The 17820-nt window shown below is 39.2% G+C and overlaps 2 protein-coding genes and 2 non-coding genes across 5 annotated transcripts in view; 2 read left to right on the top strand and 2 right to left on the bottom strand.

The window, feature by feature from the left end:
- Positions 1 to 17820, bottom strand: part of LOC133570515 (uncharacterized) — a 905074-nt gene that overhangs the window by 256574 nt on the left and 630680 nt on the right. The gene's annotated exons all lie outside the window — the stretch shown is intronic.
- The window catches only part of LOC133570532 (uncharacterized), a 508763-nt gene that overhangs the window by 304976 nt on the left and 185967 nt on the right, over positions 1 to 17820 (top strand). The window lies entirely within an intron of this gene.
- On the bottom strand, positions 16032 to 16150 carry LOC133571168 (5S ribosomal RNA). The gene has a single exon (XR_009810324.1). It is a non-coding gene; the product is annotated as a 5S ribosomal RNA (ribosomal RNA).
- Positions 17554 to 17672, top strand: LOC133571342 (5S ribosomal RNA). Its single transcript, XR_009810433.1, has one exon. It is a non-coding gene; the product is annotated as a 5S ribosomal RNA (ribosomal RNA).

Below are 17820 nucleotides of genomic sequence, written 5' to 3'. Positions count from 1 at the left end.
TCAAATAAAAATGAGCTGCATAATAGGAAATCAAATAGTGTATGTCCTTCACTATGTGGTAGGTTTCTGCGGACGTTATCTCCTTCTGTTGTTGATTATTTGTTTCATACGGTGTTGATCTGGAAATGGTTGCTTAGATATTTTGTGGGTGTGGCACCGGCCGAGATGTTGACATGCAGAGTTTCAAGCACTCTTCATTCTCTAGCGGGTGACTTTTCAAATGATGCTACATTAGCAGTGCTGCTACTTTTTGTAGCAACGCTTTTGCCGCATACTTGTTCACCATCTACCCGCTTGAAGCCAAACCACCGCCAGACGATGGACCCCCTGCTGTTTTTCTTGGGAATTAATTCTTCCTTCATTTGTTACTAGATTGGCACCTTCTTTCTCTCGTATTACCACTAGCACCACAGCTAACGTTACCATGCCGCTACCTGTCTGCTCCGTGAGAGCATATGACGTTGCACACGTGACAGTATGTGACGTATGTAAGAAGGTGCGCTTGTTTTATGTCTCTGTGAGAAGGAGAGACAAGAAAGAGTGAGAAGAGCCTGTAGTGTAATGCCTGCAGCTAAAAGCAACTGTGTGAGAACGTATACTCCAATATCACCATATAGTCATTTTCTATATCACACAGAGACAAACCCACGATATATCCAGTATATTCCATACATCACCCAGCCCTAATTCTAACTCATAAATGTAAATAAAAGTCCACTTGCAATGGAGCCAATGGGAGGTCCTCTATAACCATCCAAAATACACCAACAATACTCCATTTGCATTTTGTGGCTTGAATGTCCACCAAGTGTTAGTTGAGTTGAGTTTATTTGGAACATGCAAGCATACAACATGATACATCACACATGCATGCATACAACATGACACATCACACATGCATGCATACAACATGATACATCACACATGCATGCATACAACATGATACATCACACATGCATGCATACAACATGATACATCACACATGCATGCATGCAACATGATACATCACACATGCATGCATACAACATGATACATCACACATGCATGCATACAAACATGATACATCACACATGCATGCATACAACATTATGCATCACACATGCATGCATACAACATGATACATCACACATGCATGCATACAACATGACACATCACACATGCATGCATACAACATGATACATCACACATGCATGCATACAACATGATACATCACACATGCATGCATACAACATGATACATCACACATGCATGCATACAACATGACACATCACACATGCATGCATACAACATGATACATCACATATGCATGCATACAACATGATACATCACACATGCATGCATACAACATGATACATCACACATGCATGCATACAACATGATACATCACACATGCATGCATACAACATGATACATCACACATGCATGCATACAACATGATACATCACACATGCATGCATACAATATGATACATCACACATGTATGCATACAACATGATACATCACACATGCATGCATACAACATGATACATCACACATGCATGTATACAACATGATACATCATAATTTCCAGTTTGTCTTTTCAACATGTTGGAAAAGGAGTAGGAAGAAGCAGAGCTTATTTAATTCTACCCCTTTTCTTTTACATAACAGTTGCTAACACTTTTGTTCACTTCCTGTTCTCAATGTATTCACAATATACTCCATAAGTAATCACAATAAAAATAAATAAATAATAATGAGTGAAGTAAGTTATATTTCATATGGTGAGATGAGTAAGATGATGTAGAAAATGAATGATGGATGAAATAATTTGAGAATGTTTATCTTCTTCTTTGTACTTTGTAAACACTTTAAGTGTGAAGAGTTTCTTGAAGTGGATCATATTAGTACATTGTTTGATTGCTTTGCTTCATCCATTCCATCATTTAATTCCACATACTGATATACTGAAGGTCTTAAGTGTTGTACGTGCATACAAATGTTTTAAATTACATTTTTCTCTGAGATTATATTTCTCCTCTTTAGTTGAGAATTGTTGTACATTCTTGGCTAGCAGGTTATAGTTTGCTTTGTGTATCATTTTAGCTGTTTGCAAATTCACTATGTGGTGGAATTTCAGTATTTTTGATTCAATAAATAAAGTGTTTGTATGTTGTCTATATCCAACATGATGTATTATTATAACTGATCTTTTTGTAACACAGTTAATGAATGAAGTGTACTTTTGTAGTTATTTCCCATATTTCTACACAATAAGTCAGATATGTAACACTAGTGAGCAGTAGAGAATATGAAATCATTTTTGGTCTAGAACATGTTTTGCTTTATTCATTATTAAAATGTTTTTGCCACCTTATGTTTTATATTTTGTATATGAGATTTCCAGTTAATTTTATCATCTATTAATACTCCCAAAAATCTGGTTTCTTTTACCCTTTCAATGTCTAGTCCGTCTATTTGTATTTGTGTTTGATGCTCTCTTCTACTGTCACCAAATATTATTATTTTACTTTTACTGAAATTCAAAGATAGTCAAAGCATCTTTTTAATGTGTTCATTTCTTCTGTTATTATTTGTATTATATATATATATATATATATATATATATATATATATATATATATATATATATATATATATATATATATATAAATGATGTTAAATGTAGCTTTGATGTGGCAAGCTACTTTTGCAGTGTAGCTTGTAGTGTAGCGTGCTACAATTCTCTGAGGATAGCTTAGCTCCATTTAATTGAGAGTAACTTGTAGCTTAGCTTACTACATTGTCCAGGTAGCTTGCCCATCACTGTCTATTTGGCCTAGCTCACATGTCAATAGTTTGAATACTGCAAACTTCAATACAGTAACACCTCATTTGTTCTGCAGACGTCCAGCGGGTGTCAGCGGGGAGTCATGAAGAGGAGTGGCACACCAGTGTGGGACAGAAGGAGCTACAGGCCCCCTCCCACATTAAAGAGGAGCAGCTTCATGATGAAGATGAAGCTCAGTCCTTACAGCTTCATCACAGTCAAAGTGAGGAGAACAGAGGGGCGGAGCTTGTAAGTCAACACATTACAGAAGCTGATGGAGAGCATTGTGAAGATATCAAGTCAGAACCAGACAGCATCTTTGCTCCACTGTCAGACATGGACCACATGATGTCACACTCTTCTGATCACAGTGACCACATCCAAAAACCTTTGGAGAGTAAAAATGACTCTAAAGGTGATACGAGACATCACACTAACAACAAACACTTTGACTGCTCTGAATGTGGGAAATCATTTAGACAGAAGAGTCATTTTACAGTACACATGAGAATCCATACTGGAGAGAAACCTTTTACTTGCTCTGTTTGTAAGAAGAGTTTCTCCACAAAACCTAACATGACCACACACATGAGAATACACACTGGAGAGAAACAATTTACTTGCTCTGTTTGTGCTAAAAGATTAAACACTAAGAAAGACATGACCACACACATGAGAATCCATACTGGAGAGAAACCTTTTACTTGCTCTGTTTGTAAGAAGAGTTTCTCCACAAAACCTAACATGACCACACACATGAGAACACACACTGGAGAGAAACCTTTTGCTTGTTCAGCTTGTGCTAAAAGATTCAACACTAAGAATGAATTTATATTGCACATGAGAACACACACAGGTGAGAAACCTTTTACTTGCTCTGTTTGTAAGAAGAGTTTCTCCACAAAGCAACGCATGACCAGACACATGAGAACATACACAGGTGAGAAACCTTTTACTTGCTCTGTTTGTATGAAGAGTTTCACCAGAAAACAACACATGACCACACACATGAGAACACACACTGGAGAGAAACCGTTTAGTTGCACTGTGTGTGATAAGATGTTCAGGTTTAAGAATCAGGTCAGTAAACACAAGTGTGTAACAGTCATGGAAGCTGCAGGGATTTAAAAACACTTAATAATAATAAAAATAATAATACCTGGGATTTATATAGCGCTTTTCTAAGTACCCAAAGTCGCTTTACATGTAGAACCCATCATTTATTCACACCTGGTGGAGGTAAGCTACTTTCATAGCCACAGCTGCCCTGGGGTAGACTGACGGAAGCGTGGCTGCAATTTTGCGCCAACGGCCCCTCCGACCACCACCTATCATTCTTCATTCAATTCACCGATGTGAGTGGCACCGAGGGCAAAGGGTGAAGTGTCCCGCCCAAGGACACAACGGCAGCGATTTTTGGATGGTAAGAGGCGGGGAGCGAACCTGCAACCCTCAGGTTTCTGGCACGGTTGCTCTACCCACTACGCCATGCCGCCCAGTGTGATTGTGCTAAATGTTGTTTAAAAACACAGCATATTTAAAGGGGAACATTATCACAATTTCAGAAGGATTAAAACCATTAAAAATCAGTTCCCAGTGGCTTATTTTATTTTTCGAAGTTTTTTTCAAATTTTTACCCATCACGTAAAAAAGCTTCAAAGTGCCTGATTTTAACCATCGTTATAAACACCCGTCCATTTTCCTGTGACGTCACATAGTGATGCCAACACAAACAAACATGGTGGATAGAACAGCAAGCTATAGCGACATTAGCTCGGATTCAGACTCGGATTTCAGCGGCTTAAGCGATTCAACAGATTACGCATGTATTGAAACGGATGGTTGTAGTGTGGAGGCAGGTAGCGAAAACGAAATTGAAGAAGAAACTGAAGCTATTGAGCCATATCGGTTTGAACCGTATGCAAGCGAAACCGACGAAAACGACACGACAGCCAGCGACACGGGAGAAAGCGAGGACGAATTTGGCGATCGCCTTCTAACCAACGATTGGTATGTGTTTGTTTGGCATTAAAGGAAACTAACAACTATGAACTAGGTTTACAGCATATGAAATACATTTGGCAACAACATGCACTTTGAGAGTGCAGACAGCCCATTTCAGGCGCGCTAAGAACATATATTTTTCCACGATTTCAGCACTCAGGTTAACCATACCTAAATAGACACAAAATACTGCATTACACAAGACTACCCGAATGTACTCGAATGATTGAAAAAAATAAATATTGTTAAGCTAAATTATTGGTAAACACAGTTTATGTATAATAATTTGCGTAAAACCGCGAGTAATGAATAAAGTTTTCATCAATTAATATATTCTGTAGACATACCCTCATCCGCTCTCTTTTCCTGAAAGCTGATCTGTCCAGTTTTGGAGTTGATGTCAGCAGGCCAGGGAAGCTAGGGTCGATATTCTTCTCTTGATCATCTTCGGTGGCATAAGGGACGGTGTGAGCCAAGACATCCAGGGGGTTTAGCTCGCTCGTCTACGGGAACAAACTGCCGCCATTGCTTGCCGTGCTACCGAGGTCCTTTGTCCCTGAATTGCTCACACACTCCGGCAGATTCAATGGGGGTCTGGCGGCAGATTTCTTTGACTTTATGGTTGGAAATGCATCTGCTTTGAGTGTCGCAGGATATCCACACATTCTTGCCATCTCTGTCGTAGCATAGCTTTCGTCGGTAAAGTGTGCGGAACAAACGACTGACCATTTCGTCGGCTTTCCCCACAGCCTCGTATTTTGAACAAATTTTGTCCAATTTCTTGCCACTTTGGCATCTTTGGGCCACTGGTGCAACTTGAATCCGTCCCTGTTCGTGTTGTTACACCCTCCGACAACACACCGACGAAAGTGAGAAAATGGCGGATTGCTTCCCGATGTGACGTCACGTTGTGACGTCATCGCTCCGAGAGCGAATAATAGAAAGGCGTTTAATTCGCCAAAATTCACCCATTTAGAGTTCGGAAATCGGTTAAAAAAATATATGGTCTTTTTTCTGCAACATCAAGGTATATATTGACGCTTACATAGGTCTGGTGATAATGTTCCGCTTTAATAAGAATGTATATTTGATGTTGTATGTAGTGCTTCTCATCTTCTAGTCTTATACTGTATGTTGTCCTGTAGTTACTTTTTAAGTTGTGTGCATGTATTGAATATTATATATGTAGCTACTATTTTATTCTATTTTCTCATTGTTAAACAGAGGACATCTTCTTATTTTAATTAGGTTTTTTTCATGCATATTTTCTATTTCATTTTATTGATGTTATTATCCAATTAAAAGTATGAATGAATAAAATGGTTAACAAAATGTGGACTCTGGTAGATTAGCAGCATTGTTACATCATGGATGTTAACTACTGCAAAACATCAACAAAGAAGAAAAATGCTGAAGTTAGCAACACATCACTGAACTTTAGAGCCATCGTGAGTGGAGTTGCTTGTTTTTATTGCTGCATTTGTACTTATTTCACCTCACATCTTCACTTTTAATCCTAAAGTCTTCTTCACATATATTGTTGTAGGCTTCTAACATTTATGTTTCTGATGTGTGTGTGTAGTCTGTGGAAAGGGTTGTTGTCCCTTGTGGATCCAATTGTTCACTTGCACAGATACATCTTCATCATCATCATCATCATCATCACCGGCCCAATACTGGACGGAACCTTAGCATTAATGTTTTAATATAAGTGTGACCTCATTATTCCTTGATAATAAGACTAAAAATACAGATTTAAGCACTGAGTGCTTTTTGTAGTACTCCAACTCGCCACACTGAGAAGTGGGGGCGATCGTGAGCTAGCAGATGCATGTTGCTATCATGTTTTATCAGCGAGGAAGACAACATTTGTGTTTACTTTTTGTTGGATGCAAGTTTTAATGCTCTGCTGAATAAATGAATCACTATGGCTGCCAATATGGAGGATTATTTATATATTTAAGATCAAATACTTCTCTTAACAGCTAGAAAAATGACACCGCAATAAAAGTGAACTAGCAGCAGGACTCAGTAAATATTTTGTTAATTGACTAATTAATAAACTATAAAGAGTAACATGACAGTGGATATTTCACAAGAGTTGACTAAAAAGTGTAAAATGGGAATGCTACATAAAATGCTTAACATAGACTGATACTGATACTGTGTAATCATTTATTTGTCCTAACATTATTTTGGGATATAAATTGATGTCCCCCCAATGTTAAACTCATTTCTACGCTCAATGTGTGAAGACTGGAGGTTAATGTACTAATAAAGTAAAAACATGTAGCACAAATGATGTGTATATATGTTAGCCAATAACAAGTCCGTCTGTAAGGCACACAAACACATTTATTCAACATCGTTATGATGTAACATGGAAGATGCTAACGTTAAGCTAACTAGCGAGGTGATGCTGTGAAGAGCTGCTCCGCAAAGTTGGCATACAACCAAAACATACTTTAAAATGTTATTATTAATGTTCACTTTCAATGTATTTATTTGGAACATGTCAAAACTTTACAAGCACAACTTTTGCTCAAGTGATCAAGCGTCCAACATGAGTGGAAGAAGCAGAGCTTGTCTGGTCCCCCCCAGTGTAAAAACTAAATGATTGTCTGGTCCCCCCCAGTGTAAAAACTAAATGCTTGTCTGGTCCCCCCCAGTGTAAAAACTAAATGCTTGACTGGTCCCCCCCAGGGTAAAAAGTAAATGCTTGTCTGGTCCCCCCCAGTGTAAAAACTAAATGCTTGACTGGTCCCCCCCAGGGTAAAAACTAAATGCTTGTCTGGTCCCCCCCAGTGTAAAAACTAAATGCTTGTCTGGTCCCCCCCAGTGTAAAAACTAAATGCTTGTCTGGTCCCCCCCAGGGTAAAAACTAAATGCTTGTCTGGTCCGCCCCAGTGTAAAAACTAAATGCTTGTCTGGTCCCCCCCAGTGTAAAAACTAAATGCTTGTCTGGTCCCCCCCAGTGTAAAAACTAAATGCTTGTCTGGTCCCCCCCAGGGTAAAAACTAAATGCTTGTCTGGTCCGCCCCAGTGTAAAAACTAAATGCTTGTCTGGTCCCCCCCAGTGTAAAAACTAAATGCTTGTGTGGTCCCCCCCAGGGTAAAAACTAAATGCTTGTCTGGTCCGCCCCAGTGTAAAAACTAAATGCTTGTCTGGTCCCCCCCAGTGTAAAAACTAAATGCTTGTCTGGTCCCCCCCAGTGTAAAAACTAAATGCTTGTCTGGTCCCCCCCAGTGTAAAAACTAAATGCCACTCAATGATGTGTTGAGTTGAGTTGAGTATATTTATTTATATGTCACATTTAAAACAAGCTCAGTTGGCCAAAGTGCTGTACAGACATAAGACTTAAGGTGCACATAGTGTCACATTAAAGGCCTACTGAAATGAAATGTTCTTATTTAAACGGGGATAGCAGGTCCATTCTATGTGTCATACTTGATCATTTCGCGATATTGCCATATTTTTGCTGAAAGGATTTAGTAGAGAACATCGACGATAAAGTTCCCAAATTTTGGTCGCTGATAAAAAAGCCTTGCCTGTAGCGGAAGTAGCAGACAAGTAGTGTGACGTCACAGGTTGTGGAGCGCCTCACATCTGCACATTGTTTACAATCATGGCCACCAGCAGCGAGAGCGATTCGGACCGAGAAAGCGACGATTTCCCCATTAATTTGAGCGAGGATGAAAGATTTGTGGATGAGGAAAGTGAGAGTGAAGGACTAGAGGGCAGTGGGAGCGATTCAGATAGGGAAGATGCTGTGAGAGGCGGGTGGGACCTGATATTCAGCTGGGAATGACTAAAACAGTAAATAAACACAATATACTCTATTAGCCACAACACAACCAGGCTTATATTTAATATGCCACAAATTAATCCCGCATAACAAACACCTCCCCCCTCCCGTCCATATAACCCGCCAATACAACTCAAACACCCACACAACACACTCAATCCCACAGCCCAAAGTACCGTTCACCTCCCCAAAGTTCATACAGCACATATATTTCCCCAAAGTTGCGTACGTGACATGCACATAGCGCCCTGCGATGAGGTGGCGACTTGTCCAGGGTGTACCCCGCCTTCCGCCCGATTGTAGCTGAGATAGGCTCCAGCGCCCCCCGCGACCCCGAAGGGAATAAGCGGTAGAAAATGGATGGATGGACATGCACATAGCGGCACGCACGTACGGGCAAGCGATCAAATGTTTGGAAGCCGCAACTGCATGCGTACTCACGGTACCGTGTCTGCGTATCCAACTCAAAGCCCTGCTGGTGAGAGTCTCTGTTGTCCCAGTTCTCCACAGGCCAATGGTAAAGCTTGACTGTCATCTTCCGGGAATGTAAACAATGAAACACCGGATACGACATAGCCGCTCCGTGTTTGTGTTGCTGCAGCCGCCCGCAATACACCGCTTCCCACCTACAGCTTTCTTCTTTGCTGTCTCCATTGTTCATTGAACAAATTGCAAAAGATTCACCAACACAGATGTCCAGAATACTGTGGAATTTTGCGATGAAAACAGACGACTTAATAGCTGGCCACCATGCTGTCCCAAAATGTCCTCTACAATCCGTGACGTCACGCGCAAACATCATCATAGTGAGACGTTTTCAGCAGGATATTTCGCGGGAAATTTAAAATTGCACTTTATAAGTTAACCCGGCCGTATTGGCATGTGTTGCAATGTTAAGATTTCATCATTGATATATAAACTATCAGACTGCGTGGTCGCTAGTAGTGGCTTTCAGTAGGCCTTTAACATGGTAACATAGAAGGATGAATACAATACAATAGTAAAATATACCTTAAAAGAACTGCAGAAAATATCATCTAAAATACTAAAATGTAATAAATTAATAAAAAAAAGGATAAAACAAGAAATAAACAAAACAACAAGACATCCTGCCTAACTGGATATGAACGCCAGTAGGCCAAAAGGTGAACCAGGAAAAAGTGGCTAGAAAGTGATTTTGGTTCCCACGTCTGGGCACGACTCTTTTTTTGCATGTTTGCATAGACAATGTCATTGTGGACATTAGGTTAAAAGTTCCCCACAAAATATCCTGGTGTTTTTTTTTTTTTAGAGCCATAAATGTAGAAAAATAGGAATTACCAAAAAACGAAAATCTTATGCAGCTGTTTTGTCTTGTAAATGTATTTACATTCATTCTGGAAACAGAATCTCTCTCACAAATGGACATTAATACATATACCCAACATTTGAGACAAGTATTTTAGCATTGGTATACTTTCATTTGAATTGAAACCATGAAACATACAAAAACAAATGAAAAAAAGGCTTCCAAATAAGTGAATAGCAAGCTGTACAATTGAACATACACATGGTACATTTTGCTAAACAATGATGTTTTATACATTCAACATTTCAGTAGATACTGTGTTATAAGAGGAAGTCAAAAATACAATAAAATAAAGAAGACTTTGGCCCACAATGGCTGACATCAATCAAAATATGTAATAATAGGCCGTAAGGTGAAGCCGTGTTTGGTGTCATGTGGTTCTCATGTCTGGCCACTAAATCATTGTTGCTTCTTAAAAAAGATATTTTGCTTTTCAATGAGAAAAAAAAAGTTCTCCACTGGACATCCAGGCAATTTTTTAAATGAGTCTTTAAAGTGGGGACTATTTCTTGCTTGGCGTAACAATATATTTGTCTCAAGAGGTGACCTTTTTGTCACATGCTTCACATTCCACCAATCAGGTAGCCGCACAGATCCAAGATGGCCATGTCAACAACGTCTAGCGATGAAGAGGAAAATACTCTAAAACAATAAAAAAGTTCTAAAAAAGAAGAACAAAATATGCTACGTGCATGTTACGTCTGTTAGGAATGAAGAGGTGAATGATGTCACTATCACAAGGTGGAATACTTACAGGAATTGTTTGAAACGCTGACTTTGCTGTAATGGAGAGTCTCATCAAGTAGTCCAGACATTCACATCCTGTATCCATGTGCAATTTAAAGATATTCCTGATGACTAATCCTGTATCCATGTGGAATTTAAAGATATTCCTGATGACTAATCCTGTATCCATGTGGAATTTAAAGATATTCCTGATGACTAATCCTGTATCCATGTGGAATTTAAAGATATTCCTGATGACAAATCCTGTATCCATGTTGAATTTAAAGATATTCCTGATGACGAATCCTGTATCCATGTTGAATTTAAAGATATTCCTGATGACTAATCCTGTATCCATGTTGAATTGAAAGATATTCCTGATGACAAATCCTGTATCCATGTGGAATTTAAAGATATTCCTGATGACAAATCCTGTATCCATGTTGAATTTAAAGATATTCCTGATGACAAATCCTGTATCCATGTGGAATTGAAAGATATTCCTGATGACAAATCCTGTATCCATGTTGAATTGAAAGATATTCCTGATGACAAATCCTGTATCCATGTTGAATTTAAAGATATTCCTGATGACAAATCCTGTATCCATGTTGAATTGAAAGATATTCCTGATGACAAATCCTGTATCCATGTGGAATTTAAAGATATTCCTGATGACTAATCCTGTATCCATGTTGAATTGAAAGATATTCCTGATGACAAATCCTGTATCCATGTGGAATTTAAAGAGATTCCTGATGACAAATCCTGTATCCATGTTGAATTGAAAGATATTCCTGATGACAAATCCTGTATCCATGTTGAATTTAAAGATATTCCTGATGACAAATCCTGTATCCATGTTGAATTGAAAGATATTCCTGATGACAAATCCTGTATCCATGTGGAATTTAAAGATATTCCTGATGACAAATCCTGTATCCATGTTGAATGTAAAGATATTCCTGATGACAAATCCTGTATCCATGTGGAATTTAAAGATATTCCTGATGACAAATCCTGTATCCATGTTGAATGTAAAGATATTCCTGATGACAAATCCTGTATCCATGTTGAATGTAAAGATATTCCTGATTACGCTGGGCTTCACCCAACTTGTTCCTGGCGGTTCATTGATTTGAAGCGTTTGGATTCTGCCTAAAAACTGGCCAATCGGCTGGATGTGGGTCAAGATGAGTTTGTGGCATAAGACAACACTTCAGGCTCAAGAAGTGATATTCCAAATAAAAGACTAAGATGGAAGACGGGCCTGCCTGTCACTTCTGCTGGTCCTGTGCTGCATGACATTTGGATCATTTGCAAGAAAATGGACAAGATAATTACTGTGGGAGGCAAACGGCAGAGGGACCGTCTTTCACAGGCACACACTCTTCCAGCAGGTAAACACACACACACGCACACACACACACACACACACACACACACACACACACACACACACACACACTACACGTAGCACTTACACCCATACAAACCCCGTTTCCATATGAGTTGGGAAATGGTGTTAGATGTAAATATAAACGGAATACAATGATTTGCAAATCCTTTTCAAGCCATATTTGTCAGGTGTGGGTTTACGCTTGCTGCGCGGTTGTTCTCCCAAGATGCAAAACTGACGGCTCCGGACCAAGACGTGAAGTTAGGAATGATTTATTGAACATAAGTCATCCAACTTACAAAAACACAGGCAAAACAAGAAAAAGGCAAGCGTGCCTAAAAGACACGAAGCTAAGACTTAGCATAGGCTGGGGAAGAAAGAAGCTAACACTTAGCATGGACTTGAAAGCACCAAACTTTACGCTGACAGCTTGCATGAAGCAAACAATGAAGCCACGACCAGTGACCGGAAAAGGCAGGCTTAAAATAGTAGTCTCTTGATTAGACCCAGGTGTGTCCCAAACATCAGAGGCAGGTGAAAATCATAAGTAACCATGGTGACTAAACTCAGAAGGTGCACAAACAGGCACTAAAAGGAGTCCAAAACTAACAGAACATAACTAAACAAAACATGATCCAACAACAGATCATGACAATATGTCATTGAATGCACTACAAAAACAACATATTTGATGTTCAAACTCATAAACTTTTTTTTTTTTTGCAAATAATCATTAACTTTTTATGGCTGCAACACGTGCCAAAGTAGTTGGGAAAGGGCATGTTCACCACTGTGTTACATGGCCTTTCCTTTTAACAACACTCAGTAAACGTTTGGGAACTGAGGAGACACATTTTTGAAGCTTCTCAGGTGGAATTCTTTCCCATTCTTGCTTGATGTACAGCTTAAGTTGTTCAACAGTCCGGGGGTCTCCCTTGTGCTATTTTAGGCTTCATAATGCGCCACACATTTTCAATGGGAGACAGGTCTGGACTACAGGCAGGCCAGTCTAGTACCCGCACTCTTTTACTATGAAGCCACGTTGATGTAACACGTGGCTTGGCATTGTCTTGCTGAAATAAGCAGGGGCGTCCATGGTAACATTGCTTGGATGGCAACATATGTTGCTCCAAAACCTGTATGTACCTTTCAGCATTAATGGCGCCTTCACAGATGTGTAAGTTACCCATGTCTTGGCCACTAATACACCCCCATACCATCACACATGCTGCCTTTTACACTTTGCGCCTATAACAATCCGGATGGTTCTTTTCCTCTTTGGTCCAGAGGACACGACGTCCACAATTTCCAAAATCAATTTAAAATGTGGACTCGTCAGACCACAAAACACTTTTCCACTTTGTATCAGTCCATCTTAGATGAGCTCAGGCCCAGCGAAGCCGATGGCGTTTCTGGGTAATGTTGATAAACGGTTTTCGCCTTGCATAGGAGATTTTTAACTTGCATTTACAGATGTATCGACCAACTGCAGTTACTGACAGTGGGTTTCTGAAGTGTTCCTGAGCCCATGTGGTGATATCCTTTACACATTGATGTCGCTTGTTGATGCAGTACAGCCTGAGGGATCGAAGGTCACGGGTTTAGCGGCTTACATGCAGTGATTTCTCCAGATTATCTGAATCTTTTGATGATATTACGGAGCGTAGATGGTGAAATCCCTAAATTCCTTGCAATAGCTGCTTGAGAAAGGTTTTTCTTAAACTGTTTAACAATTTGCTCACGCATTTGTTGACAAAGTGGTGACCCTCGTATAACATCTGTAACACATTTCTGAGCAGGGCACACAACCATAAAGGCCCCAAACCAGCTTGTAGTTGCTTTGCGCACCAAAAAAGTGGATGAATGAAAGGGAAACACTAAACTATTTTGCACAAAGCTTAGGCCACTTACTATATTTAAATAAATCAATTAAATAAAACAGTTCTACCATTTCTACTTACCAAATCTATGTTTGCCAGAACTTCTTTGATTTGTTGCCCCTTCACTCCTCCTCTGCTTTTGAAGATGTGCATCAGCTTGAGTGAAAAGTGGTGCAGTTGTGACACAAACTTTGACTGCAGTGGCTTTGTAGTTGTCACGACTAGAACTATGGCGTGGTTTGTTCTCCCGAAGTGCAAGTGATTTGGACCAGACATGGCGTGAAGGTGAATAGATGATTTATTTTAACACTATATATCAAAAAGGAAGGTACAAAACTAGGCTATTGAAAACAAAACTTGCACATAGGCAGAAACTGTGAACAATTAAACAAAAACACTAACTGTGGCATTAATAAACAAAAAACTTACTTGGCATGGACTATGAAGTGCACAGAGGTAAGAGTGTGACACGGGTATGAATCCGGATGTCGCCAGAAAGACAAACTGAAAACAATGAACTTAAATACTACAGACACGATTAGTGAAAACAGGTGCGTGACTCAAAACGTGAAACAGGTGCGTGACGTGACAGGTGAAAACTAATGGTTGCTATGGTGACAAAACAAACAAAAGTGCACAAAAAGTCCAAAAACAAAACCGAACATGACTAAAACAAAACATGATCACACAGACATGACAATAGTGATCCACAAGAACTCCTCATTAATCTGAAAAATATTCAATAAAATGTATTTAGAAAAATTTGCCATTTTCTTACAGTTAAATACATAAAAATACAAGTTAACTTACTTCACTCTGCTGGAACAGGGCAGGCCAGCGGTTTTTGAATCCCTCTATCACGGGCCTCTGTTCAACGACCTCTCGTCGTCTGTGGGAGAAGGTTTTTTTCCATTTTTGCTTTTATCACCACTTCATTGTCACGCTTTTTTATTTCTGACAACAAAGCCATTCTCTCACTTTCCAAGCTTTCTGTGGTTTGGCCTTTTGGGTGCAGTGGTATGTAGTAAACTTCAGCCTTTGTCGCTTTCTTGAAGTTGGCTACAGCTTTGCCTTGGCCTTATTCCACTGGGCATCTGGTATGTACTCAACTGGCTCTAAAACAGAAAAGTGAGATGTATAGGACTGTTTACGTTTATATGCAGTAGCAAGGGGGCCGTCCTTTGCGATAGCTACGCCTAATTGATTAGATTGGCATAGGACAGTGGACAGCTCATCAGTTAGTGACTCTTGAACTTGTAGTTTATGATGCTGAAATACATCGCAAACTAAAACTTTTGTGACAGGCCAAGATGCTGTACTTAAGACCTCATCAATAACTGACTTTAGAATATGAACAATATTTTATAACTTCAATAAAATACAAGCAATGTCCTGTTCAATAGATATTTGCAGGTTCAATTATGTTGCATCATCACAACTAAGTGTTTCAAATTCATGATCTGTATCGACAGACTCTATTGGCCCAGCTTCAGATTTGTCTGACATTAGCTTTAAAATCTATCAATGAATGTTGGTTGTGTTTCCTGTTTTTGTGTGTGTTAAATGTACTCTATACATTTGTTTTAAATGAGCAAGCTAAAAATATACATGGAACCGTTTCATTACGCCTCAGATGTCGATTTATGTGTTGAAAATAATCTCTTTTTGTCGTTAGGTCTTTGCATGTGGGAGTTTGCTGTTTACCATGAACTTTGTATGTATGATTTAGTAGCTCACTAAAACTGCATGGGCAATGTGTATATGGACATGGATAGCGATAACTGCCCCTTAAATGCCCATGAGTCTGCCTAAAATGCTGCAACAACAAATACCTGCTTGCTAGTTCCAAACTGCATTTTTTACACTGCCACAATTATGATACATTGTTATATTGTTATATTGCAGTAACAGCCAAACTGGTGTTCAACATATTGACGGACTATCCGTGACTGGTGAAATTGTAAAATGACATGTGTTTTTGTAAAACTGAAAGTGAAATAAAAACCATTGTTTTCTTTTGCAAGAAGTGAGAAACAGCGCCCTCTGGTGTGAGTGTAAAAGCTTACAGCACCTGGTATTCCCAGGCGGTCTCCCATCCAAGTACTAACCAGGCCCGACCCTGCTTGGCTTCCGAGATCGGACGAGATCGGGCGTGTTCAGGGTAGTATGGCCGTAAGCCGAAAGACGAGGTAAAACCAACCTTTTTAAATGGAACTCTTACAGACGGGATGGGAGACAATTATTATTTGTCTTAGAGCCTGGCGCGCATGCGTACACTAATGTGCTTTTTCTGGGTGTGTGAGGTGCAGCTCTCCATCCATTTCTACCGCTTGTCTCTTTTGGGGTCGCAGGGGTGCTGGAGCCTATCCCAGCTGCATTCAGATGCCACCTCATCACAGCTCTCAACACTGCTTTATGCTTAGGGACCGTCAATAAATCACCATTGCCTTGAAAAATGTATTCTTCTACATCAAAACACTGACTCATCTAAAAGAAGGTAAATAATTAGTCATACCTCCTTATTGTGCATGCCCATTATTTCATAATTTTAACATCATATCCATGTTTAATATAAAAAAAAAAGGATATTTTCCCAATAGTCTCCATGTCATACAATTTAGTAACCTAATTCCACTTATTAGTCATGCTAACCTTTTAGTGTAACGCACACCCTTTTATTTTAAAATAGGGTTTTATTTAAAAAAAAAGTGTTTTAATAAAGATCATGTGCATGATATGTCTTATACAGATAATTATCAACATTTTTATTAGCTCCAAATGAGAGTCAAGTTGGTTTTATGTTGGATAGTCGTAGTTGTTGCGGGAGCTAAAAATGAAACCATGGTTTTCAATATTACAAATTTATATAAAATCCAATTAAACTTACATTTTAAAACAAAAAGGTGTGAAACACAATAGAGAAAACATTTCAAATATCAAGTGAATTTGGGATTTTAGGTCATATGACCAGGAATCTATTGAAAAGAAACATTTATTTTTAATATCAAAATGTTTTTGATCCTATTTTAAAATAAAAGGACTAATATACCTCGGATAAGCGGAAGAAGAAGGATGGATGGATGGATGGAATATAAAGTTGAATTTGGTTACTAAGTTGCATGATGACATGGAGACTTTTAAAACAAATAATTATTGTTTACATTAAAAAAATGTTTAAAATATAAAATCAGGAACGATATTAAAAATGTAGGACTATTTATTTGACCTCCTTTTAGATGAATCAGTGTTTTGATGTAGCAGATATACATCTTCGAAGACAATAGTAATTTATTGACGGTCCCTAAGCATAAAGTAGTGTTGAGAGCGGCACCTCTCCTGCAATCTCCCCGCAGCATGAGAGAGCAGTGTGGGCACAGTGAGGGGGAGCTTCCGCTGGAGCTCCGGAGGCAAATATCCACCGTGAAAGCAACTTGACCGCCGTAGCAAAGGAAGACAATCACACAGACAGAAAAAGCACATTAGTGCACGCATGCGCGCCAGGCTCTAAGATAAACAATAAATGTCTCTCACCCCGTCTGTAAGAGTTCCATTTAAAAAGGTTGATTTTACCTCGTCTTTCGGCTTACGGCCATACTACCCTGAACACGCCCGATCTCGTCCGATCTCGGAAGCTAAGCAGGGTCGGGCCTGGTTAGTACTTGGATGGGAGACCGCCTGGGAATACCAGGTGCTGTAAGCTTTTACACTCACGCCAGAGGGCGCTACAAAGTGCTGAGACTACAGCTGTTGTGATTCATGTATTGCTTTAATTGCAACTATTCCAAAATAAGGGAATATATTCGGTTATTATAATACAATTCCACTTAATATTTACAACTACAGTTGAA

This window comes from Nerophis lumbriciformis, linkage group LG28 (genome assembly GCF_033978685.3).
Source record: "Nerophis lumbriciformis linkage group LG28, RoL_Nlum_v2.1, whole genome shotgun sequence".
In the NCBI taxonomy this organism is placed as follows: Eukaryota; Metazoa; Chordata; class Actinopteri; order Syngnathiformes; family Syngnathidae; genus Nerophis; species Nerophis lumbriciformis.
The sequence above is the reverse complement of the archived record's forward strand: the minus strand, read 5'-3'. Positions and strand labels throughout refer to the sequence as shown.